Here is a 26,746-nt window from a genome sequence, read left to right on the forward strand (position 1 = left end):
CAGTAAGATCAGATCTACCTCACACTGTCCAGTGTTGAATTAGATCCAATTCGTGGGCAGCACGGTGGCAGTGGTTAGCACTGCTGCCCCACAGTACCAGGGACTCGCGTTCAATTCTAGCTTCAGGTGGCTGACTGTGTGGAGATTGCTCTTTCTCCCCGTGTCTGCGTGGGAATCCTCCGGGTGCTCCGGCTTCCTGCCACAGTCCAAAGATATGCAGGTAAGGTGGATCGGCCATGCTATATTGCCCCTTAGTGTCCAAAGATGTGCAGGCTAGTTGTGGTTACGGGGATAGGGCGGGGAAGTGGGCCTAGATAGGGTGCTCTTTCAGAGGGGTGGTGCAGGCTTGAGGGGCCAAATGGACTCCTTCTGCACTGTAGGGATTCTGTGGTTCTATTCCATGATTCACTACCTACCTGCCCTCATCTCTCACCTGTGTCTGACTCTCTGAAGAGTATCTTGTTGCTCACCTGATCACCATATCATGCCATCAGCAAGTTTTAATATTTTGCTTCCTACATCTGAGTTCAAGTCATCAACATGGTAACTTTTTCTTTCTCTCCATATACCAAGATTGCTGCTCCTCTGATCTCGCACGGCTGGATTCATATCATAATCCAACAATAATTCATCTTCTAACGAGCAATGGATGTAACATCCACCTGCAATTCCGTCCAATCACTTGTTCAAAAACCTTGATTATGTTTGACAAATACAACTTACCTTGAACAAATTGGAGCTGGTTCTCTGTGAGCATTTCATGCATTCCTGAGTGCTTTCTAATTTGTAGATGGATTCGACAAGTATTCTCACATCAGACTCAGTGGCTTACCATTCTCCCCCTTTTTGAACGGATGTATTGCATTGGATCCCTGAGCAAATATGATTGGTGGAAATATGAAAAGCTTATATCTTGACTTCAGTCATAGGTAAGATGCTCAAAGGAATTAGCTTCTGTTTTTAAAATACCACAGCCACTCAGATCGACTTAAAGGGCCTGGACTCTATACTTTAAGTAAAGAATAGACTCGGGGTGATTTGATTGAGATTTATGGAATATCACAGGGTTTGGTTGGGTTGATATTTAACTGCAAAGAGCAAGTAGAATTAGGAAACAGCTAGACCTCTGGGAGAAGGGGAAACATAATATTTTAATTTATCTCTATGGGAAATGCCAAAGAAATTCAAGAGGAAATGTATTAAATAACCAAACATTTGGTCATAAACTATGAGTTGGGGCTCAGCTTGTTTTTCTAGAATTAAAGGAAGAATGTTGTGCACCTGTACATTTCAGAGTGATTTTTTGAATGATTTACCCTTCAAGTGCCATTCAAGAGAATTCAATTCAATTTCTGTCTGTGCCATTTTAACAGAGCAACTTATCTAATACTGCCCTCTGATAAACCCAACAACAGAGGAGTCTTGTTAAGGCCAATTATTGAATAGCAAAAACCTCAATAAGGCTTAGAACCTGTAGGTTTAGCTGGCTACAGATTGGTTTAATGATTTATAACTTGGCACCATAATCTTTTTGAGGAGGAAAAGTTACTTCCAGCTACGTGCTGGGAGCCCAACAAAAATCACAGAGAATTGGCAAAATGTCCAATTAAAATTCATTGTTAATCTTCCCCTTGGGAAAATATATTTAAGGGAATATAAATAGATGGAGGCGTGAATGAATCCAACGTTTGCAACAAGGAGAACATTTGCAGCAAAGTAGAAATGCCCTGGTCACCACACATGGTTATGGAGCAGTGCATGGGCTGTTGTGTATTGACCGTTTTGATTTGATTTGATTTATTATTGTCACTTGTATTAGTATACAGTGAAAAGTATTGTTTCTTGCATGCTGTACAAACAATGCATACCGTACATAAGGAAGTAAGGAGTGACTGCAGAATATAATGTTACAGTTATAGCAAGGTGTAGAGAAAAGATCAACTTAATACGAGGTAGGTCCATTAAAAGTCTGATGGCAGTAGGGAAGAAGCTGTTCTTGAGTCGGTTGGTACGTGACCTCAAACTTTGGTATCTTTTTCCTGACGGAAGGAGGTGGAAGAGAGTATGTCCGGGGTGCGTGGGGTCCTTAATTATGCTGGCTGCCTTTCTGAGGCAGCGGGAATTATAGATTGTGAATGGATGGGAGGCTGGTTTGTGTGATGGACTGGGCTATATTCACGACCTTTTGTAGTTTCCTGCGGTCTTGGGTAGAGCAGGCTCCATACCAAGCTGTGATACAACCAGAAAGAATGCTTTCTATGGTGCATCTGTAGAAGTTGGTGAGGGTCGTAGCTGACATGCCAAATTTCCTCAGTCTTCTGAGAAAGTAGAGTCTTTGGTGGGCTTTCTTAACTACAGTGTCGGCATGGGGGGACCAAGACAGGCTATTGGTGATCTGTACACCTAAAAACTTGAAGCTCTCGACCCTTTCTACTTTGTTCCCATTGATGTAGACAGGGGCATGTTCTCCACTACGCTTCCTGAAGTCGATGATAATCTCCTTCGTTTTGTTGACATTGAGGGAGAGATTATTGCTGTCGCACCAGTTTACCAGGTTGTCTATCTCATTCCTATGCTCTGTCTTGTCATTGTTTGAAATCTGACCCACTACCGTGGTGTTATCAGCAAATTTGAAAATTGAGTTGGAGGGGAATTTGGCCATACAGTCATTGGTGTATACGGAGTATGTAGGGGGCTGAGGACACAGCCTTGTGGGGCACCGGTGTTGAGCATGATCGTGGAGGAGATGTTAGAACATAGAACAGTACAGCACAGAACAGGCCCTTCGGCCCTCGATGTTGTGCCGAGCAATGATCACCCTACTCAAACCCACGTATCCACCCTATACCCGTAACTCAACAACCCCCCCCCCCCAACCTTACTTTTTAGGACACTACGGGCAATTTAGCATGGCCAATCCACCTAACCCGCACATCTTTGGACTGTGGGAGGAAACCGGAGCACCCGGAGGAAACCCACGCACACACGGGGAGGACGTGCAGACTCCGCACAGACAGTGACCCAGCCGGGAATCGAACCTGGGACCCTGGAGCTGTGAAGCATTTATGCTAACCACCATGCTACCGTGCTGCCGTACTGTTGTTGCCTATCTTTACTGATTGTGGTCTGTGGGTTAGAAAGTTCAGGATCCAGTCGCAGAGGGAGGAGCCGAGGCCAAGGCCACGGAGTTTGGAGATGAGTTTCGTAAGAATGATGGTGTTGAAGGCTGAGCTGTCGTCGATAAATAGGAGTCTGAGATAGGTGTCTTTGTTATCTCGGTGTTCCAGGGTAGAGTGTAGCGCCATGGAGAAGGTATCTGCTGTGTATCTGTTGCAGCAGTAGGCAAACTGTAGTGGATCAAGGCAATCTGGGAGGCTGGAGTTGATTTGTGCCATGACTAACCTTTCGAAGCACTTCATGATGATGGATGTCAGAGCCACTGGACGATAGTCATTAAGGCATGCTGCTTGACTTCTTTTTGGTACAGGGATGATGGTCGTCTTCTTGAAGCAGATAGGGACCTCAGAGTGTTGTAAAGAGAGGTTGAAGATGTCTGAGAATACCCCTGCCAGCTGATCTGCGCAAGACCTGAGTGCTTGTCCGGGTACTTCACCCAGGCCAGTGGCTTTCCATGGGTTGACTTTCGAGAAGGCTGCTCTGACGTCTGCAGTGGTGATCTCAGATACAAGTTCATCCGCGGCTTCTGGGGTGGAGGGCTCGCTCTCGCTGACCTCTTGCTCAAAGCGGGCATAGAATGCGTTGAGCTCATCAGGGAGGGGTGCGCTGGAGCCGACGATTTTACATGCCTTCATCTTGTACCCTGTTATGTCTTGCAGACCTTGCCATAGACGGCGGGGATCCGTGTGGCTAGCCTGGGACTTGAGCTTGGTCTGTTACTGTCTTTTGGCATCTTTGATGGATTTCTTTAGATCATATCTGACTTTCTTGTAGAGGTCAGGGTCGCCTGACTTGAACGCCTCAGACCTAGACTTCAGCAAGCAGTGGATATCCCTGTTCATCCAGGGTTTCCGGTTGGGAAACACGCGGATTTGCTTCTTTGGCACACAGTCTTCTACACACTTACTAATGAAGTCAGTTACTGTAGTGGCGTACTCGTTCAAGCTGGTGGCAGAGTTTTTAAATACTGACCAGTCCACTGACTCTAAGCAGCCCTGTAGGAGATCATCCGATTCCTCAGACCAACAATGCACGACTTTCTTTGACAGATTCTCCCGCTTCAGTTTTTGCTTATAAGCCGGGAGCAGGAGCACAGCCTTGTGGTCAGATTTGCCAAAGTGTGGGCGGGCGATAGAGTGGTAGGCATGTTTGATATTTGTGTAGCAGTGGTCCAGGATGTTTGGGCCTCTGGTGGAACAGGTGACGTGTTGATGGTAACTTGGTTGTATGCTCTTGAGCCTGGCCTGATTTAAGTCCCCAGCTACAATGAACAAGGCCTCAGGATGTTTCATTTCATGGCTATTTGTGGTGGTGAATATTTCGTCCAGTGCGATTTTCACATTCGCATGGGGTGGGATGTAAACTGCCGTCAGGATAACGGAGCTGAACTCCCACAGAAGGTAGAAGGGGCGGCATTTTAGCGTCAGATATTCCAGGTCCGGGGAGCAGAAACTCGCCAGTGTTGCTACATTTAGCCAACAGGAGGTGTTGATTAGGAGGCAGACCCGACCTCCCCTTGTCTTGCCCGAGGCCGCCGTACCGTCCATTCGGTGGATTGAGAAGCCCTCTGGATGTAGGGCGCAGTCCGGTGAAGCAGGAGTGAGCCATGTCTCCGTGAAGCAGAGCACACAGCACTCCCTTAGGAAGAGGGACTGGCCACTGATGTTACCTTGAACGTGAGGTGATCTGCTGGTTATATTTCAGTATTGCTGAAAACAGAGGCACACTGTCGAAGCTTTTTGACTGGCACTCAACAGGACAGGTTCACAAGAATACCAAAGGGAACGACAATTTATGCTGCATGAGAAGACGCTGCTGATTGGTTAGTAAGTGCAAGTAAGTGCGAAGGACTCTAACAAAAAGAATGTATCCACACGTAAGATTAGGACTAGGACCCTTTTTAGACACATATAAGGAGAAATGTTTACTTTCAGTCTGGAGAATTATTTTCCCCAGAGTGCAGGAGAGACTGGGTCATTGAGTTTATTCAAGGCAAAATGCGACAGGTAGATAGAGAAATCAAATGTCAGACAGGAAAGTGAAGTTAAGGCCTGAAGCAGATCCATCATGATCTTATTGAATGGTAGAGCTGGCTCAAAGGGCCGAATGGCCTATTACTGCTCCTAAGTCCTGCGTTCCCACATTCCTATTGATAATTTTCAACTAAACAAAAGCTTGGGGAGAAGGGGTACAGCCATTCCTTGGTTTGTTTCCCATGGTAATGCTGTTATCAATCAGAATCGATTTGCCTGCTTTAAATTTAAACAAAGGCTTTGCAGTTAACTGTACCCTGGTGCATTCTCCTTGAAATTTGGTATTCTTGTCTCTCCTAATGAGTGCAAGGTGGTAAGACTTTGACAACATGTCTCTTTTTTCAGCAATACTCAAGTTCTGGACTACCAAGTGACCATTGAAATATTTTGATGGTGTTTCCAATGTGTGAGACAAGAAAATGTTAAACGGGCTGCTGACTGCTCTTAAAATTGTGCTTCTTTGTTTATTTGGTATTGAGAGGAAGGACCTGATTCACCAATCAAATATGTAATACTCAATTTTAGAGTGAACGAGCCATCAAATGAAAATGCCCTCGATGATTTCCTATTTTTGCCATTGCCCACAGCTTGATTGGATGGCACCCTCACCATCTCCAGCACTCCCTCCTCCATAAGGGTCAGCTTGTGGAGCTGCCCTACATCACCACCAGTCCGAGACATGTCTTGGAATGATGCGCTCTCTTCTCTTGCAGTGTGAAGAGAGAAAAAGTTGAGAAGATTGTCCTCCTTCATCCATTCCATCATAACATTAACATGAAATGATGCCTCCTCCTAAATAGCCCCCATATGTGGGGAATGGTGACATCTTGCTACATAGTGATTAGCACCGACGCTTCACAGCGCCAGGGGCTCAGATTTGATTCCCGGCTCGGGTCACTGTCTGGACGGAGTCTGCACATTCTCCCCATGTCTGCGTGGGCTTCTTCCCAGTGCTCCGGTTTCCTCCCACTAGTCCCAAAAGACGTGCTTGTTACGTAAATTGGACATTTTGAATTCTCCCTCTGTGCATAAGAACAGGCGCCAGAATGTGGCGACTAGGGGATTTTCACAGTAACTTCATTGCAGTGTTAATGTAAGCCTACTTGTGACAATAATAAAGATTATTATTAATATGTAATTCACGCTGCTAAGTAGATGTGCTTAGAGAGTAGTACTTGCAGCAATTTATTGTAGCATCAACCGAACAGGGTTTTTGGACATATTTCTGAACTGACAGAAACAGATCAGCCTTCAAGAAACTGAGGAAAAGATAGAGAGAGAGAGAGATAACAGAGCGATAGAGGCACCGCATGTGTGTTGTCCACCATGCAGAATTTGGGAGGGTGCTCACAATTGGATTGATGCGAGCAAGTTCACGAGGACTTAGGGAGATTGGACGTTATCCGACTCGAATAGGAAAACATAGGCAAGCCATGGGGATCTGAGAATAATTTTGGAAAGGTTCCTGAAGAATGAAGTGTCCATTTATGGGAAAGAGTACAGTATAACCGTGGGGAGATTTTCAGTTAATTTAAAAGTGAAAAGGGGAAACAATTCTGTACTCAAGGGTGTAAGTTGTCGAATTTGAAATTTACTATGTCGCATTTAGTTTGTTTGTTACAATAAGTCTTAAAACTTTGAAATCTTGTTTTGTGATCTTTCCAGTCAGTCACTGGAAACTCAAATGTCTTTCTAAAAGTTATCGGTCTCTGTGGGGATTGAGCCTTGCTAATAATAGCAAGAGAGGTTTCAAAAGACCACAATTCACACAACTATGACATATAAAGATAAAAGTTCGCCAACTGAAATGTTAACTCTTTCAGAACATACAGTGCAGAAGGACGCCATTCGGCCCATCGAGTCTGCACCGACCCACTTAAGCCCTCACTTCCACCCTATCCCCATAACCCAATAACCCCTTCTTTGGTCACAAAGGGCAATTTATCATGGCCAATCAACCTAACCTGCACGTCTTTGGACTATGGGAGGAAATCGGAGTACCCGGAGGAAACCCACGCAGACACGGGGAGAACGTGCAGACTCCGCACAGACAGTGACCCAGCGGGGAATCGAACCTGGGACCTTGGCGCTGTGAAGCCACAGTGCTAATCGCTTGTGCTACCGTGCTGCCCACAGTGCAACAATGCAAAAATAGACTGGGTTGTCTGCATGTAATTGCTGGACAGTGCCAATGCAATTTGGTTGTATCTATAGTTGACCCTGAAGGATAATATGGTTCAGTACTAGCTGCATCGCCTGAGTTTGAAGATGGTGAATTCAATCCCCACTCGAGAGACTTGAGTGCATAATCAATGCAGGCATTTTGGTGCAGTTCAGGCAACGAAGAGATAAATGACTAGATAATCTCTTTTAGTGATTTGTCTAAACCAGAGCAACGCACTCCATTGCTTTCCTTTTAAAACAGCACCTCCTTACGAAAGTACGGCACTCTCTCAGCACTAGTACTGAAGTGTCAGCCTGGATTATGGACTGGAGATCCTACAGTCAGGCTTCAACCTGTAGCCATCTGGCTTAGAAACGAGAGCGCTACCACTGAGCTCCAATTGACGAAAGCCAGAAAAATGACTTTAGCTTTTGATCCCTCAAGGATGGGCTGCCATTCTTTCTCGGAGGTGCTGACTATCAGATCAATGATTAAATCGAAGACCTGTCTTCATTCCCAGGTTGAAAATAAAATTCTCGGTTTTTTTTTGAATGAGTGATGAGCCACTTATCTCACTGCAGTTCGTGAGCTCTCACTCAAAGCAAGCCAAATGGCCACGCTGGTCTAGAAAACAGCAATAACCATATGTCAAAACTTTGTTGTTTGCGAAGGCTTTCAGGATGTGCTGAAGATGTGATGACAAGTTATCTAAACAGGACTCTGCACTCACTAAGTACTGAGAGACTGCTGCACTGTCAGCTCGGTCAGATGGGAGATAAAAGATCCCACAACACCATTGTGAAGATGTCCTGGCCAATATTTATCCTGGAACCAACATTATCAAAACGCATTCCCAGAAGGTAAAAACAGTTCAGACCAGGATTCTTATTCCCCCTTGCGTACTGTTTTTTTTACCTTCTGGCTTATCAGGTTATTGCCACATTGTTGTTTGTGGAACATTGCTGTGCACTGCTTGCATTATAAGGTCAGGAAAGGAGTTCACACTGAGCCGAATAGGTTGAATCAAAGGAGAAAGGTTTAATACAACAGAATAAGAGTACAGAGCAGTTACACTACTACAGGAGGCCACTCACAGTTTATGGCCCTCCGGGTTTAGAAAGGATGTAGATGGGGGTGCCCTGCCCCTCAATGGGAGTGTGTACTTCCCATAGTTTCTTATGGTAATATCAATCCCCCAGTCTCATTAGTGTCCCATAACTTCCTTAACCGCAGGTTATAACAGATTGGCTGCAGCATTTTTCTCCATTACAATTGTCACTGCATTTCTGAAGTGCCAAATGGACTGTCCAGTACTTGTGGAGTCCTGAAGTTTGCGAAAGCCAACACAAAAGTTCAAGTCTTCTTTTTAATGGTTCATATGACCTGAGTTAGCCCATTCATTACTATGAAAAAAATGCCCTTGTTCCCGAGGGCCTTAGGCTGCTCCCCCCTGTTGGAGGGAGAGGCGAGGGGCGTAGGAAAGTGGTGAGGGTAATGGGGGAGGCAAGAGAGTAGGAAAGTAGTGAGTGAAGTATTGGCTACTGTAGACCTGAGAGATGAACAGACACTTCCAACACTGATGAAGGTTCAACTCAATTTTATTAACTAACTTCTAACTAACTAACACACGACGACTGTAGGTCTAATTGATGCTAACTTAAACTAGAGACCTAAGCCTAGTCTGAACCAGTTGATTCTCTCAGCACGTGTTGTCAGTCTGTGCTGGGCTGGATGAGTTCTTGTTACACTGAGAGGCAGCACCCAGAATGAGCAGGAACCATGGTGCCCTCTGCCTTTATAGTGTGTGTATTCTAACTGGTGATTGGCTGCGGTGTTTGTACATGTTGATTGGTCCCTGTGTGTGTCCATCAGTGTGTGTCTGCACCATGATATACTGGTGTATATTATGACATCCTCCCTTTTATAAAAAAATGTTGATATAGGCATGTGATAATAAATAGTGTGGGTATGTGGAGAATGTACCTAGCAACATGTGAGGTGCGAAGACATATGTACAAAGCTATATACAGAGAACAAGACTATTTACACAGGAAGGTACCTGGTGCAGATGACTACCAAGAACTGGAACAACAACGAATCTATTTACAAATCACTGGAGAACAAATGCAACAAGGAAGGAAATATTTAAAAAAACATTTCAGAAAGTCCACATGTGCACAGAGTTCATAAGTTCAGTCTCTGAGGTGGGCGATGAACTCTGGTTGACCGCTGCAAGGGTGGGGCAATGGCTGGCACATCAGGATCCGGGAGGGCTGCAGCACAGTCAGGGGCAGGCAGAGTGACTGGAAGCGCCACACAGTCCACGGTAGGAGAGCTGGTCGGAGGATCCCGTGACGACCCTGGAACCAGGCAAAGAGCACGCCTGTTGCGGCGCCGAATGGATCTATCTGGCAAGCAGACAAGGACGGAGCGGGGGGCCACCTGCCTTAGAACAACAGCAGGCGCAGACCAGCCACCATCCGGGAGGTGGATGAGAACCTTGTCGCGTGGATGGATGGCGGGAAGGTCAGCAGCCCGTGAGTTGTAGGAAGTTTTCTGCTGCAGTTGAGACATGTGCATGCGGTGGAGCACAGGGACATAATCGAGGTTGGGAGTGAGAAATGACGGCACCATCGTCCTGAGCAGTTCATTAGTAGCTGAGCAGGCGACAGGCCGTTGGAGAGCGGGGCAGAGCGATAGACTAGCAGAGCAAGATGGAAATCTGAGCCGGCGTCAGCGGCCTTGCTGGGGAGCCACTTAACGATGTGGACCCCCTTTTCCGCCTTCCCATTGGATTGGGGGTACAGGGGACTGGACGTGACGTGCTCGAAGTTGTAGTGGCGGGCGAAGCCGGCCCATTCCTGGCTCGCGAAACAGGGGCCATTGTCTGACATGACTATCAGCGAAATGCCATGGCAGGCAAACGTCTCCTTACACGCCCTGATCACAGCCGAGGATGTGAGATCGTGCAGCCTGATGACCTCCAGGTAACTGGAGAAGTAGTCGATGATGGTGACGTAATCCCTGCCCAATGCGTGGAACAAGTCGATGCCCACTTTGGTCCAAGGTGATGTGACGAGCTCATGGGGCATCAGGGTCTCCCATGGTTGGGCGGGCTGAAAACACTGGCAGGTAGAGCAGTTGAGCATCACATTGGCGATGTCATCGTTAATGCCCAGCCAGTAGACGGCTTCTCTGGCCCTGCGGCGGCATTTCTCGATTCCTAAATGGCCTTCATGGAGTTGCTCCAACACTAGCTGGCGCATGCTTTGTGGAATGACGATGCGATCCAATTTCAGGAGCACCCCGTCGACAACCGCCAGGTCATCTTGGACGTTGTAAAATTGCGGGCATTGGCCCTTGAGCCACACCGTCTAACATTAGACGCATCACCCGCAGCAGAAGTGGATCAGCCGCTGCCTCACGGCGAATTTGCATCAGTCGTGCATCCGAAGCTGTCAAATGGGAGGCTGCAAACTGAACTTGAGCATCTATTTGGCAGACGAAGCCGTCATGATCACACGGAGTTGTGATTGACCTTGAGAGGGCATCGGCAACGGCAAGGTCCTTGCCAGGGGTATAGACCAGTTGAAAGTCATACCTGCGCAGCTTGAGTAAGATACGCTGGAGGCGGGGCGTCATGTCATTTAGGCCCTTTTTGATAATATTTACAAGTGGGCGGTGGTCGGTTTCAACCGTGAACTGCGGAAGTCCATAGACGTAGTCGTGGAACTTCACGACTCCAGTGAGAAGACCGAGACACTTTTTCTCAATTTGCGCATAGCGCTGCTCTGTGGGCGTCATCGCCCGCGATGCATACGCAACGGGGGCCCATGACGAGGCCTCGTCTCGTTGCAGGAGCACGGCACCACTCCCTGACTGACTGGCATCAGTAGAGATTTTGGTCTCTTTGGTCGGGTCGAAAAAGGCCAACACTGGAAAGCTTGACCTTCAGCTCCTGCCATTCACGTGGTCTGTGGTTTTGCGAATCTGGTCTCTGAGTGCTGTGGTGTGTGAGGCGATAAACTTCGGGATGAACTTCCCGAGGAACTTCACCATACCCAGGAACCGGAGGACCGCTTTCTTGTCCTCGGGTGTCTTCATGGACATGATTGCTGCAATCTTGTCCTTGTCCAGACGCACCCCCTGGTGGGAGATGTGATCCCCCAGAAACTTGATACTCGACTGTCCGAAGGAGCATTTGGCCCTATTGAGGCGGAGGCCGTATTCCTGGATGCGCCTCAAAACACACTTAAGGCGGACAATGTGTTTCTGCGGGGTGGTTGACCAGATAATAATGTCGTCGACATATACCGGACGCCGTCGATCCCCTCCATCATCTGCTCCATGATCCGATGGAAAACTTCGGATGCAGAAATGATGCCGAATGGCATCCGGTTGTAGCAGAACCTGCCAAAGGGTGTGTTGAACGTCCAAGCTTCCTGCTTGACTCATCTAGTTGGATCTGCCAGAAACCCTTCGAGGCATCCAGTTTTGAGAATCGTTTGGCGTGGGCCATCTCGGCCGTGAGCTCCTCACGTTTCGGAATCGGGTAGTGCTCCCGCATGATATTCTGATTCAGGTCTTTAGGATCAATAAAGATCCGCAGCTCGCCGGATGGCTTCTTGATGCAGACCATGGAGTTTACCCAGTCTGTGGGTTCCATGACCCTAGAAATGACTCCTTGGTCTTGGAGGTCCTGGAGCTGTTGCTTGAGGCGGTCCTTAAGGGGCGCTGGGACTCTGCGAGGTGCGTGAATGACAGGCGTGGCATTGGGCTTGAGTAAGATTTTGTACGTGTACGAGAGCGTGCCCATGCCTTCGAAGACATCATTGTATTGCTGGATGATGGAGTTGAGTTACTCCCTGAAGTCTGTGTCAGAGGATGCAGACACATCGCTTGCAGAGAGAGAGTGTACTCTCTGCACTAAGTGGAGCAGCTTGCATGCCTGCGCACCAAGCAAGGAGGCTTTGAGGCAGCAACAATCTCAAAGGGGAGAATGATGTGTCACCTCAAGGCGGCAGGAGTCGCTGGCGGCGATGGCATTGCCATTGTAGTTCAGCAATTTACACGCAGATGGCAGGACAGCAGGCTGTACGCAGAGCTTGTGAAAATCAGAAGACGCAATGAGATTGGCAGAAGCGCCAGTGTCCAGGCGGAACCTGACGGGGGACCGGTTGACCGTAAGGGTGGCACACCACTCATCATCCTGGCCGACGCTGTGGACGTGGATGGGTTTGGTGCCACAATTGGGGGACATCCTGTTCGTGGTAATGACGCCGATTTGGAACGGGACCTGTGGGTCATTGCAGGCACAGTCGGAAGCAAGGTTTAGAGTAGGTTAATTGATGGCAGGCTGGATAGCCCTGACATCTCTGTGGGGCTGGGTGGACCTCCAAAAAACAGCAGGCAGGGAAGATCTGCACATTATAGCGTTGTGGCCTAGTTTGCCACACTGCAGGCAGCGTCGGGACTTTGCGGGACATTGCCGCTTTAAGTGGACGGAGCCATAGTTGCCGCACGTCGGAGCGTCGGGATGTTCGTCGCGCCACCGCGCATGCGCGGGGCGATCAAGCGAGGCGCACCTGCGCAAAGCGATCCGTGACGTCAGCATGTTCCCTGCGTGTAAGCACGGGACACCGCTAAAAGCACTCGAAATTGCCGCCATCGTTCAGATCATGAGCCTGAAAAGATTTAATCATTTGGACCCGTTCTGCCTTGTAAGGGGCTTGCCGCGCCGTTTCAGCAGCCTGGATGCAGGAGTAACGCGTGGAGGCATGTTCATGAAGTACACAGGTCTCAATGGCCGTGGAGAGAGTGAGCTGCTTTACCTTTAGTAGCTGCTGGCGCAGGGGCTCAGATTGAACACCGAAAACAATCTGGTCATGGAGCATGGAGTCAGAGGTGGACCCATAGTTGCAGGACTGTGCAAGGACGCGGAGGTAGGTAATAAAGGACTGGAAAGGCTCGTCCTTACCCTGAATTCTCTGCTGAAACATGTATCTCTCGAAGCTCTCGTTGACTTTGACCGCGCAGTGGCTGTCGAACTTTAGAATGACGGTCTTGAACTTCGATTTGTCCTCCCCCTCAGCGAAGGTGAGCGCATTGTAAATGTGCAGAGCATGGTCCCTGACTGTGGAGAGGAAGAGAGCAATCTTCCGTGCATCCGAGGCAGCTTCCAGGTCCCTGGCCTCGAGGTACAACTGGAAGCGCTGTTTGAAAAGTTTCCAGTTCAAGCCCAGATTCCCGGCAATGCGGAGAGGCGGCGGCGGGCGAACGGAGTCCATTCCGTAGGATGGCGCGAGACTGGTGGAAGGCAGATCACTGAAAGGTAGGTCTCAGAAGTGCTAGCATCCCTCAACTTCTGGTACCATGGAGTGTTGGCTTGTGTAGGCTTGAGAGATGAACAGACACTTCCAACACTGATGAAAGTTCAACTCAATTTTATTAACTAACTTCTAACTAACTAACACACGATGACTGTGGGTCTAATTGATGCTAACTTAAACTAGAGACCTAAGCCTTGTCCGAACCAGTTGATTCTCTCGGCACGTGGTGTGAGTCTGTGCTGGGCTGGATGAGTTCTTGTTACACTGCGAGGCAGCATCCAGAATCAGCAGGAACCGTGGTGCCCTGCCTTTATAGTGTATGTATTCTAACTGGTGATTGGCTGCGGTGTTTGTACATGTTGATTGGTCCCTGTGTGTGTCCATCAGTGTGTGTCTGCACCATGATATACTGGTGTATATTATGACAGTGAGGGGAGTCGGGGAGAGGCGAGAGGAATAGGAAAGTGGTGAAGAGAATGTGGGAGAGAGGTGAGGAGAGTGGGAAAGTAGTGAGGGGAGTGGGGGATGTTGAGGGGAATAGGAAATCGGTGAGGCGAATCAGGGAGAGGCGAAGAGTGTGGGAACGTGGTGAGGGGAGTGGGTGAGAGGCGTGTGGAGTAGGACAGCGTTGAGGGGAGAAGCGAGGGAAGTAGGACAGCAATGAGGGAGCGGGGGAGAGGCATGAGAAGTAAGAAAATGTTGAGGGGTGCTGGGAAGACGTGAAGAGAGGTGGAAAGGAGTGAGAAGTATGGGTGAGAGGCATGGGGAGTAGGATAGCGATGAGGAGAGTGAGAGGTGAGGGGAGTAGGTCAGCAATGAGGAGAGAGAGTGAGAGGTGAGTGGAGTAGGTGAGCGATGAGGGGAGCAGGGAGGAGCCGTAGGGAGTAGGAAAGTGGTGATGGGAGAAGGGCGAGGTGAGGGGAGTGGTAAACTAGTGAGGGGACTGGGGAGAGGCAAGGGGAGTAATAAAGCGGCGAAGGAAGCGGGTGAGAGGCAAGGGGAGTAGGAAAGTGTTGAGGGGAGTGGGGTAGAGGCGAAGGGAATAGGAAAGTAGTGAGGGAAGAGGGGGAAAGGCGAGAGGAGTAGGGAAGCAGTGAGGGAAGTGGGAGAGAGGTGAGAGGAGTAGGGAAGAGGTGATGAGAATGGGGAGAGTCGAGGGGAATAGGAAAGTGGTGAGGGGTGAACATAGCAGAGTAGGTGCGGTAGATTTAAAATGAAGTCTGCAGGCCTCAGAGGTTCAAACAAACAATGAGCTTTATTCGAAGATGTTAACACTCCAAGCTGCTCTGTCAAACTGCCTGTTTGCCCACGCAAATGGCTGGGTCCAATGGAGTCAGGTAATCAGTCTGTAAAGTGCCCCTGTTCCAGTGCAAGGCTGCTAGTGAGGAAACACTGGAAATATCATGAAACACAACATTTACCTCCCCCTTTAAATCAAAGGTTCCTGATGATGGTCAGTGTTGGTCTAACATCGACTGCAACTGGGTGCAGTAAAACGAGAAACAGGCTTCCGACACAGGAGATGGTCCAACACTGTTTTATTGAACCTGTTGATTGCTGTACATAATCTGCTGTGGGTTGACACTCTATTAACCTAACTGATAACATCCTACTGGCTTGACCAGACTAGCTCTCTATCACATGGTGATGATGTTCATTGGCCTGTGCACTGCGACTATCTCCCTAGCCATGTCCTGTGAGAGAGAGAGAGCCTTAATGCCCTGTGGGCTTTATAGAGGTGGTGTCCTGTCTGGTGATTGGTTGTTCTGTGTCGTGTGTGTTCATTGGTTATCCTGTGTGTCAATCACTGCCTGTCTGCATCTCATGATATACATGAGTGGATATTATGACACCTGACACAATGAACAATCTAACATTAACAATCAATCAACAACAATAGTCAATACATCAGGCGCTTCAGACGTTGTCGTTCTCTGTGTGGTTGTTGGCAAACCTCAGACGTCTGCCGTTTAGTGCTTGCTGCAACCTCTGGTGTCTTTGGCTTGGTTTGGACATTGTCCGTGGTTGTCTTCACCATAGTTGACCTGGGGGTTCCGAGGGTTACTTGGTGTCTGGCTCTCAATTGCTTTCCTCAATTGGTTCGAACAGCATCAGGCTCTCCAAGCCATCTCTTGGCACAACGTGATTTGGAATCTGTCAGTTCTGAACAGGGTTCTGTATCCCGGGACACCCAGAACCACCTCTACCCCCCCCCCCCCCCCCCCCCCCCCCGCCACCCCCACCCCCTAAGGAAAGAGACTCCTGTCTAACAGCTGGAGAGCAGCCCAGACAGGGCCAATGAGAAGAATTACAGCTGTAACAGTTACCTTCCAGCTTCACTTGTCCATTCCTCGAAAGAGAGCAGCTGTGACCTGTATCTGAGTCTCACAATCCATTATCTGCAAGCCATTTATAGCTTTCTAGCAGCGGTCTCTGATTGGCAATTTCTACAAACCATCTGTAGCTTTGAGTCATTCATCTCCCTTCACGGTTTGGTGATCCCAGTGGTGAAACCCCAATGTTTGTAAACATTGACCACATCAAAGAAAGGTAAGTGCAGTGAAATCACACACTTGAGGGATTGGAATGCACTTAGTGCTGGGAATGCACTTACCTCTCCTTGTCCCGTACATTCCGTCCTCCTTCAAGTTGTGTATGAACTGTTCCGAAATGAACTACAGCTCATTATCGCACAAATTGATCAGGGTAATCGAATCTGCTGAAGATTTCACCTAAACTCTCAATTGCTGTGTCTGCTGACGTTGTCTTCATGATGACCACTTCAGGTCATTTCGAGTGAACATTGACTTCAAATGGTCTGCCATAATCAACATATACCCATTGGCAGGCCTCTTCTGGCCATTCCTGTGGGTGTAATGGGGCTGATGGCAGCAGGTTCCGCACTACTGTGCAAGGCGAACACAGTCCCAACTTCTCCTCAATTTTGGCATCTAGCCCCGGCCACCAAAGATAGCTTCTGGCTATCTCCTTTCTCCTTACAGTCCCACAGTGACCTTCATGTAATTAGTTTAATACACATTTTCTTAGTCGTGGTTGAGTGATGATTCTCATTCCCCAGAGAAGATAACGTGTCTGCACGGCTAATTCATGTCTTCGAGTGGAATATGGCTTTAACTCAGTTTCTGTTCCTGAAGTATTTCCTCGAAGCACTATGTCCGTGACCTCTGACAGTACTGGATCATTTCTGATATGCTCCTTAACTTGTCCTGCGGTTACAAGAATATTATCTCCTAGCTGGAAGTAGAAAATGTTCCCACACTTTAATAACCAAGAAAGCCAGCTGTAGGAAGGAAAAGATTCATTTTACTTTTAACATAAAGTTGCCCTGGGCAGTCGCAGTTCCCATTTCGAGTTCCGCGTCTACAGAGTTCTTCATACAACAGTAATGGGACGTTCCATGCCTTCATCCCATCTGTGGGCCAGCACTGCCCGGTGCCATAGGGGACGCATCGCACATCAGGAGAAGCGGTCAAGATGGTCATAATGGTGAGGAGTTGCAAGGATGACAGAACACTTCTTCCTGTGAGGCAGTCCAAACCCACTTTTGGTTCCTCTTGAGCAGTATGTGGAGGGGTGTCAACAGTTGGCCAAGTTTGAGATAATCTTTCCGTAATAATTGACCAGTCCCAAGAATGACCAGAGTTTGGAGCATTCCTCGGAGCTGGAGCCCCCTTTATGGCCTGAACCTTCTCCTCCATGGGGTTCAGGCCATCTCTGTTAACCCTGTACTCCAAATACATTTACGCCTTTGCCCTGAACGTGCATTTGCTCTTCAGCCGAGCGCCAACTTGGAAGAACTGTCGGAGTACTTCCTCAAGGGTTTCCATGTGCCCCTTGTCGGTAATGAGCAATTCATCTAGTATGCAGCTACTTTTGGAAGCCCTTGAAGAATGCCTTTAATTACAATTCAGAAGATTTCCAGAGCTGACCAGATCCTGAATGGGAGGTGAGTGGAGTCAAATAACCCACCGTGGGTGTTTATATTTGCCTATTTCCTGGATGCGGAGTTCAGTTCCACCCGTAAAGAAGCATGGCTCATATCGAGATTTGTACACTGAAAATCCTCCACTCTCAGGTGGATCAGGTAATGGTCCAGGCAAGGGGCCCTGTTCACCATGAGTTTGTAATCTCTGCAGAGTCAGACAGACTTGGCTGGTTTCATAATCGGTACTATAGGTGCGGCCTATTCCTCAAACTGTATCTGGGGGATATGATTACCAGGTTCTTTAGGCGCTGAAATTCTACATCAACCTTGGCGAGTAAGGCATAGCGAACAAGGCTTGCCGTAAAATATCTGGGTTAATCCTCTGGGTCCACGTATATATGAGCTTTGACCCCTTTTATCCTGCCCAGATCCTCCTGCAATACTTCAGGATGCTTGCCGAGGACTTCATAAAAGGTTCCAGTGCCCATCCAGAAAATCTGCTGCCAATCAAACGGAGGACTCGGAAGCAGTCAGGCTCCAGTAGATTGGATCCCAGTCCCTGCACCCCAACTGAGGGTAGCCTGACCCTTTGCTGCCCGTGGGTCAGTGGGGTCATGGTGGTCCCCACGATGCTCAGTGGTTCGCCGGCATCCGTTGCCAACGTGGCCTCGGTGTCCAACAGGTTAGTGGTATGATCCGTGTATGAAGCCGAGGAAAGGTTTTTTGGCGCACGATGGAGACGACGCTCCCATGTCCATCTCCATCACCAGAGGATGCCCATTCACTTGCAATATGACCTGGATCTGCGCCATCTTTGGGATTTGGCATCATGCAGTCTTCGTCTGGTGGGGCCACGTGCAAAGTCCTGGCTTGTGGTGACCTCATCGGCTGCGCTGGGCCGTGTACTTTCCACGAGTTCTAGCGGCACTGACCACCACGTGTTCTCTGTCCACATGTCTAGCAATATGGCTGGCCTTCCTCTTCATCCTCGGGGGAAGTATCCTGCACGTCTGCAGCTGCTCCTGACTACTGGGCCCGACTGCATAACTACGCCTTTGGTCGCCTCTTGGGAGATGAACTAGCCATTCTGGCACAGTCCCGAGATGATGCGGGAGTCCGAAACGGGGGTCGGGTCAAAATATGAATCCCATAGTTAATGGACACTTGAAGCTGTTGCACCCCTTTCTCCACATTTTCACAGGATAGTTCCCGTTTTAAGTCTAACATGGGCTCTGCCAACAGTTTCCTTTGTGTGGCCATGTTATTTATTCCAGAAACAAACCTATCACTCAACATCTCCAAAGCGAATAGCCTGAACTCGCAGTGCTCCTCCAGCCACTTAAGGCAGGTCAAAAGGTTAGTGATTGATTCATCTGAAGACCGCACAATCACATTGAACCAACAATGTTACATTATAATATAAGGTTTTGGATCATAGTGTTCAGCCATTAGTGCAACCAACTCATCGAACGATTTGGAGCCTGGTGCAGCTGGGTAGGTAAGGCTCTTCATAATCTCAAAGGTCAGGGCCCGACAGGTTGTCAGGAGGATCACTTTTTGATGGTCTTCCCCTAAGATGCCATTGGCCTGAAAAAAGTACCTCATACGTTCCGTATATTTGCCCCAATCCTCCAGGCCCACATCGAAGGCCTCCAGCTTACCAAGCAATAGCATATTTTTTATTTTTTTTTAATTTATTTTTTAATAAATTTAGAGTACCCAATTAATTTTTTCCAATTAAGGGGCAATTTAGCGTGGCCAATCCACCTACTCTGCACATCTTTGGGTTGTGGGGGCGAAACCCACGCAAACACGGGGAGAATGTGCAAACTCCGCACAGACAGTGACCCAGAGCCGGGATCGAACCTGGGACCTCGGCACCGTGAGGCAACAGGGCTAACCCACTGCGCCACCGTGCTGCCCCTGCAATAGCATATTTAAACTTTATATCCTCTTGTTACCGCACAGTAGTCGTCGGAGTGGTTAGGCATCTTGAAAACCGAGTCCGGAGTCTCCTTTCTCCTCATACCTTAATGACCAAGGAAACCATTTGCTTTATTTGTGACATAAAGCTGCCCACAGCAGTAACTACAATCACAGTCCCTGTTGGGGCTGTCTGTCCCTGCCCGGGCCGGGTTTTATGCTCGGTTTAATGAACCCCGGCTGAGTGGGTCTCTGCCCCATACTTGGGAAACTACTGCTCCACAAGCCCCAGGGGAGATCAATAATAGTTTTCCAGTGGACTTTGTGGGGGTTATGGCCCTTCCACCCTCCAAGTCAGTAGGCACCCCCTCTGCCGTCATCAGCATGGGTCTCCTGCGCCACTTCACTCGAGGCTGAGCTTCTGTCTGCGGTGGGTCTGGGTCAGGCGGTGTACACTGATTGGCTGGCCGCCCTTTGAAGGCCACCTCTGGAGGGCTATCGCCAGAACCTTGACCCTGGACACAACATCGTCCATCTATTCGGACGCCTCTGTGTCCACATACCAGCCAAAGTCATCTTTCTCCTGCTGGTCCGGTCGATAAGTCATGGTCGGATGGGTTCCCTGGCTGAGGAGGGTTCCTAGAAAGCCGGAGGCATCAACGTCTCTGATTGGGCGCCGTGTAGTGCGGGCTCCCACTTCTCAAGGTGGCCCGCAATCCTTGCGTTGGATTTTTCCTTCAACCTCGACTCGACGGGAGACTGGTCCCATTCTATCTATTGTGATTCCTGTGAGTCAGAGTGCCCCGCCTCCTCCTGCATGTGTGGGTATTGTCTCCTGGTTGGGACACCCGACTTGGTGCCCAGCGATCATTGTGCCACCTCTGCCCCTCTTGCTGCACTTCCACTTTCCCACCCAGCTTTGGGAAAGTCAGGCTTAATCAGGTCCTGAGCCTGTGGCCCTTCAACAATTCCATTGGTTCCACCCCTGTTGTAATGTGCCGCGTAGTCCTGTAATTAAAAAGGAATCTTGCAGTTGCGTGTCTGTGAAGTCCGTGGTCTGCTTCTTTGTGGACCTCGTGGAGGTTATGACACACACAAACTGCTTATCGACAAATATTTGTTAAGGTTAGTTGGGAAAGTCTATCTGCGTTCCCAGGAAGATTAGACTGGCGATACTGGATCGCGTATGTGTGTGTGCTGACTAGAGCAATGTCCACCTCTGCATCCTGCTCGCTGCCATTGATAGAATCCCGGAATGAGGTCCAAGAATCATTGTTAATGGACAATGGTACATCATTAAAGTGAATTTCCTCCCAGACAGGAATGTGTAGAACTGTTTTATGCCTAAAATGATTCCAAGAGCTTCTTTCTCTATCTGTGTTTAATTGCTTTTGGCTTTATTCAAAGTCCTGGACATGAAAGCTATCAGCTTCTCTTTACCTGTGGCCATTATTTGGGAAACAATCTCCCCAACCCCATAAGGTGTAGTGTCACATGGCAGTCGCAGGGGTAAATTTGGATCAAAATGTGTCAGGAATTCTAACTTGAGTAACCCCTCCTTGGCTTGCACGAATGCCCTCTCACATTGATCCACCCATTTCCACTTTTTATTTTGACACAGTAGATTGTGTAAGGGTTTTAGTATAGTCGTCAGATTAGGGAAAAACCTTCCGTAATGATTTAGTAAGACTATGAAAGTTTGAAATTGTTTCACATTCTGAGGTACAGGTGCCTTGGTAATGGCTTTGTCATTCAAAACCGACATAAGCAGTCCTTTGGCATCAAGGACATGACCCAGGTATTCAAGTGAAGGTTGGAAAAATTCCCATTTGTCTTCTTGGACTCTTAATCCATAATCTTCTAATCTCTGGAGTGTGGTATCTAGGTAGTGGAGATGTTCTTCCTTATTCTTTCCAGTAACCAAGATGTCATTGAAGTAACACTGGACTCCATCTTATCCGCTTAAAATTTGGTCCATAGCTGATTGAACAATGCTGGCACTGAAGTGATGCTAAATGGCAATCTTTTATATCAAGATAACCCTTTGTGTGTCTTAAGGGTCACGAACTGTTGTGAATCTGGACTCATGTTCATTTGAAGATATATTTGACTGCCGTCTATTTTACTGAAGTGTTGCCCAATGAACGAGTCAACAATCAAGGGCATAGGGTACAGGATTAATAGTGACTTTAAAATCGCCACAAATGCATATGAATCTATCTTTTTTCATCACGGGTACGATTAGTGTGACCCAATCACTCAAGTTAATGGGGTCAAGGACGCACTTTCTGACCAACCATTCTAATTCTGCTTCTACCTTGTGTTTGATTGCGTATGGCACTGACTGAGTCTTTAAGCATCTCTCCTGACTTTCTTCATTCATCTTCAGCTTTACTGAGATATCCTTCATGCTTCGTAGCTCACTGTTGAAGGCATTGGCATGTTGCTTCTAGGTTTTGGGTAGATTCGGAATGATTCGGAATCTGTCACAAGATTTATTTTGGCTCAATGCAATTTGATATTTTCCAGCCAAGTTCTTCCCATTAGTGCTGGCTAATTTCCTGTGACTGTATGCAAGGGCAAATCTGCTGTCTGCGCATTTAATTGTACTGTTACATTAATACAGCCGCTCAATGGAACCACTTCTCCAGTATAGGTTTTTAACACTATCTTCCAAAGTTGCACAGCAATATGCCGAAACTTTGCTTGATAAACAGTTTGTGATACCAACGAGGTGACTGCCCTGTGTCCACCTCCATCTTACATCGGCTGACCATCCAGCAATGGAGTGACCCAGTAGTGGTTTGTTTCACCTGCAAAGGGCAGTGCCATTAATGCCAGTCCATCTTCAGTCTGTGAATCGAGTTTCTTCTCACGTCTTTTTTGAACCACGTTCCGCTTTTTCCTTTATTCGGTTTCCCATTTAATTTATTTGGCTCACTTGGTTGATGCATGCCAACCTCCGCATCAGAGAAAGCCTTCTCCTGACCTTCGCTGGCTAACTCCAGCGCTCTCTGCTCCGCAGGGGTGTCAGCCCTGAGGTCTGGATGCCCCTGCAGTCTTCCCGATTGTGGGCTGCCTTTTCCTAGGGGACACATAAAGGGCATGGTGAGGCACATGGAGACGTGATCCATGGGGTGTCTGTAGCTGGTGGCATGTGTGCGCAAGGCACCTGGCCAAAGAGGACAAGACAGGTGTTGGAGTTTGGTGGAGGGTGGCATGTAAGGGAGTTGCTGGCAGATAGATGGATTGTGGTTGGCCTCTCGGGGAGTGGGGAAGGTGATGTGAGGAGTGAGGGACAGGAGTGATGCCAGCAGATCAGAGGTGGTGATTCACCCAAGGTGCCCTAAGGAGGTCATTCATCATTTTTCAGGACACTGGTTGCCAGTCTGCCGAGTCAGGCTGGCAGCACTGACTGCCTCTGCCACCTCCTCCCAGGTCCGGTTCATGATTGCATCCTGCCCACCCTGGGGAAGAGGGTGACCCTCCTCTCCTCCACCATGTCGAGCATCCTATTCAGATCTGAGTCCAGGAACTCGAGGGACTGCTCACCGTGTAGCCATCTTCTTGGCTGAATGAGAGAGTGTGGGGAGTGAAGTGCTCAAAAGTAGGTCCTGTTTGTAAAGTGCTAATTCCAGCCCCAGCGATTCCCATGCTGGTGGGAATGGGACTTGCTCACGATTCACGTGGGCAGAGTGCTGGCCCATTGCTCCCCGAATAGCCGAATACACGGCCCGCACACAATTCAGTCCTAGTGGCAACACTTAGTCTCCCAAACGGAGAGTCCCTTTAAGCTGAGATGTAAAATCATGCCGTCTCTCTCAGAAAGATATAAAAGATTCTGTACTCTTAGATGAGCAGAAGAGTTCTCCACTCCTGACCTTATAAGGGAGAGAAGGTCATTGAGGAAGTAACTGAAGATAGCTGCACCTAGGATACTACCCTGAGGAACTCCAGAACACATGGAGAACACTCCTGCTCTTCTTCTGGAATCCTGCAATTCCCTCCCCAAATGCACTGTGGATGTACCTACATCTTTAAAATTACAAGAAGGTGGCTCAGCGCCATCTTTACAAGGACAAATGAGTAATAAATACTGACCTTGGCAGAAACATTCACATCTAAAGGACGAATAATAAAAATGCCACTCCATTCACTGAAGCTAGAATTGATTTTCTTTTAGCTGATAGTCCACCATATATTTCTCTGTCAGCTACAGCATGAATGGTGCACAATGCACTTACCTGGTAGCGGTTGTAACATTGACAACTTAATAAGGGGCCTACAGCACCCATTGGCTCAACATTTTCAACACTGAGGTGGTGTGGAGAAGTGATGATAAAAGCAAATCGAAGGTTGGCTGATAGCTGGTATGTAATTTTCCAGATGTTGAACTGAGACTTCATATTCCGCTGCTCACTCCTCACTCAGAATACACAAGGGCAAACAAAATAAATGATACACATCCAAGATCCACCTAGTTCATTTCCTACCATTTTGGTAGTTACATGCTAGAACAATAGTGTGGTTGTTTTCTAATAATCTCTATCAATGAGTCTACCTCTGATGAATGCAGAAATTGTGATATTATATTTTAAATCTGCTGCAGTAATGTTAGTAAAAGTGTGGGTAAAGGCATATGTTTGTTGCAGTAATATTATTAAAGAAGCTAGATTTATGTAACCAGACTGTGTGTCTGCTGTAAATAAGAAGCTGTAAAAGAGAGGTCATGATTGTTTATAACAATTTACTCGTTTACACATATAGGGCTAATGGAACATTGTTATGATTGTTGGAAATTCCCTTTGAGTAGATAATTCATAAGGTTTTGTATTTAGTCCTAGCTCAGCAGGTCATGTGACATCTTAGTGTGATGCAGATGATGTAATTAATGGGAGGAGTCAGGTCTGTCTGTAGTTTTGCAGTTTTGCCATAGGATTTGAGTCTGATAAGTTAGAAGTTGAACAGCAGTTTTGCCAAATTCTGCTAGATTAACCAGAAGTGTACTGGCTTTGTTCCTGAAAGGGACTCTTTCCAAGGTTTTCTACACAGCTGAGCAAATAATCTGCTTGTTAACTTTATTTACAATGATAATAATCTTCATTGTCACAAGTAAGCTGACATTAACTCCGCAATGAAGTGACTGTTAAAAGCCCCCAGTCGCCACATTCCGGCGCCTGTACAGGTACACGGAGGGAGAATTCAGAATGTCCAAATTACCTAACAGCACGTCTTTCAGGACTCGTGGAAGGAAACCGGAGCCCCCGGAGGAAACCCACGCAGACACAGGGAGAATGTGCAGACTCCGCACAGACAGTGACCCAAGTCGGTAATCAAATCTGGGACCCTGGCGCTGTGAAGCAACAGTGCTACCCACTGTGCTACCGTGCCGCCCGTTGCAACTTTGCCACCCATAAAATTACATTTGAACTGGATTGGGTGCTTAATTTGAATTAGTTTTTTCTTTCACTTAAGAACTGTTTAACTGATTGTGAAGCTATTTATTTGATGTTAATGTGGTTAATTTTGTGTTTAAGTTAAAGTTTATTGTAACAGAGTCATTTTGGGATGAAGTATCCTTTACTCACAGGTCTACAAATTGAAAAGATTGTTTGGGGTTCTTGTCTAGTATCCTAACAAATCTTGGGATTTGTCCAGTATCTTAACACTACAACACACCCAAACATGGGGGCGAGGAAAACTCTGGTGATGGAGGGCCAATAGTGAACCATAGATCCAAGGTCACCTGTTCCTCCTGAGCACGATACACTGAATACCAATCGTGTTTCAAATCACACATCGCACATATTATTCTGCCAAAGAATTTGTCCTGTGCGTCCAGGGCAGATCAATAAGCATCATCTCGACTTTAAAGGGAATAAGTGATGAGGAAACATAAGAAAACCTTAAGCTGTGCAGTCTGATGAGAAGGCCACTTTGGGAGACTTCATCAAAGGGTAAAATGAACCGTGTGGCGTTTCCCGTGCAAAACACAGCACAATGAGAGCACGGACTGGCAACTCAAAGATCAACACACCAAATCTGCAGCCTTCACAATTCTGGGGTCCGTTATATTCTACGCGTCACTGATCCCTGTGGCTAAATTCCCACAATACCCCTCCTCATTCTTGGGTTGTGTGCGACACTGGCTTGCCCCCTTGGTGGCGTGTTAGGCAATTTCATTGTTGGGGCAGTTACGAGTCAACCACAACGCTCTGTGGGTCTGGAGTCACATGTAGACCAGGGCCGGCTGATTTCTTTCCCTGAAGTATATTAGTGAACCAGTGAAGTACATTAGCGACAATCGGCAATGGTTTTATGATCATCATTCGGCTTTTAATTCCAGATACTTATTGAATTCAAATTTCACCATCTGCTGTGGTGGGATTTGAACCTGGGACCCCAGAGCATTATCCTGGGTCTCTGGGTTAATAATCCAGTGACAATACAACTTCACCACATCTCCACATGAAAGGACCTGCTCAGAAAGAAGCCTTACCTCGTTTAAGTGTAAAGTGACATATAGATAACTGAAGTTGGTGATTCATGTTCTTGGTGCAGAAAACATAAATTGGTGAAACGTTAAAACAGATCTCAGAAAAAGTATCCCTTTATTCTTGGGTTAATTGAATAGGAGTAAAGCAGGTGAAATAGTAGGGTATTGAAAATATGGGTGCTCGGCCGCGTCGATCACAATAACAGTGATGCTTGCTTAACAGGGCTGAACATTTTTTCTAATTTTCTTAATTTGGATTTGTTTCTCATAAATTAATAAATTTAATTCATAACAAAATTTGGTAAAAGTTACCACCACTTATATTCAGAGGAAAGAAATAATAAAATTGGGAAATAAGAATACTGCTTTTTCCTTCTGGATGATGTGAGTCCTTTCTGACCTCTTAAGAGATAGACTTTACCGCAACGTTCTGACAAGTGATTTTACTTATTGAATTGCAGTCAACAAGCAACATTAATTTTACCAAATGCTACTGAGCTTCCCGTTAATACTGGGTGGCAGGCCCATTTTATTAAGGTCACATGCCAAAAGACTTTAAAGGCACAGCATAAAAAAATGTATGACGACAAAAGTCCCTGTCACAAACGCAAAATATTGTGGATTCTGCTTATTTAAAATAAAATGTTTAAAATAAAAGCAGAAATTGCTGGGAAACTT

The sequence above is a fragment of the Scyliorhinus canicula genome, chromosome 12 (assembly GCF_902713615.1).
Source record: "Scyliorhinus canicula chromosome 12, sScyCan1.1, whole genome shotgun sequence".
NCBI classification, from domain to species: Eukaryota; Metazoa; Chordata; class Chondrichthyes; order Carcharhiniformes; family Scyliorhinidae; genus Scyliorhinus; species Scyliorhinus canicula.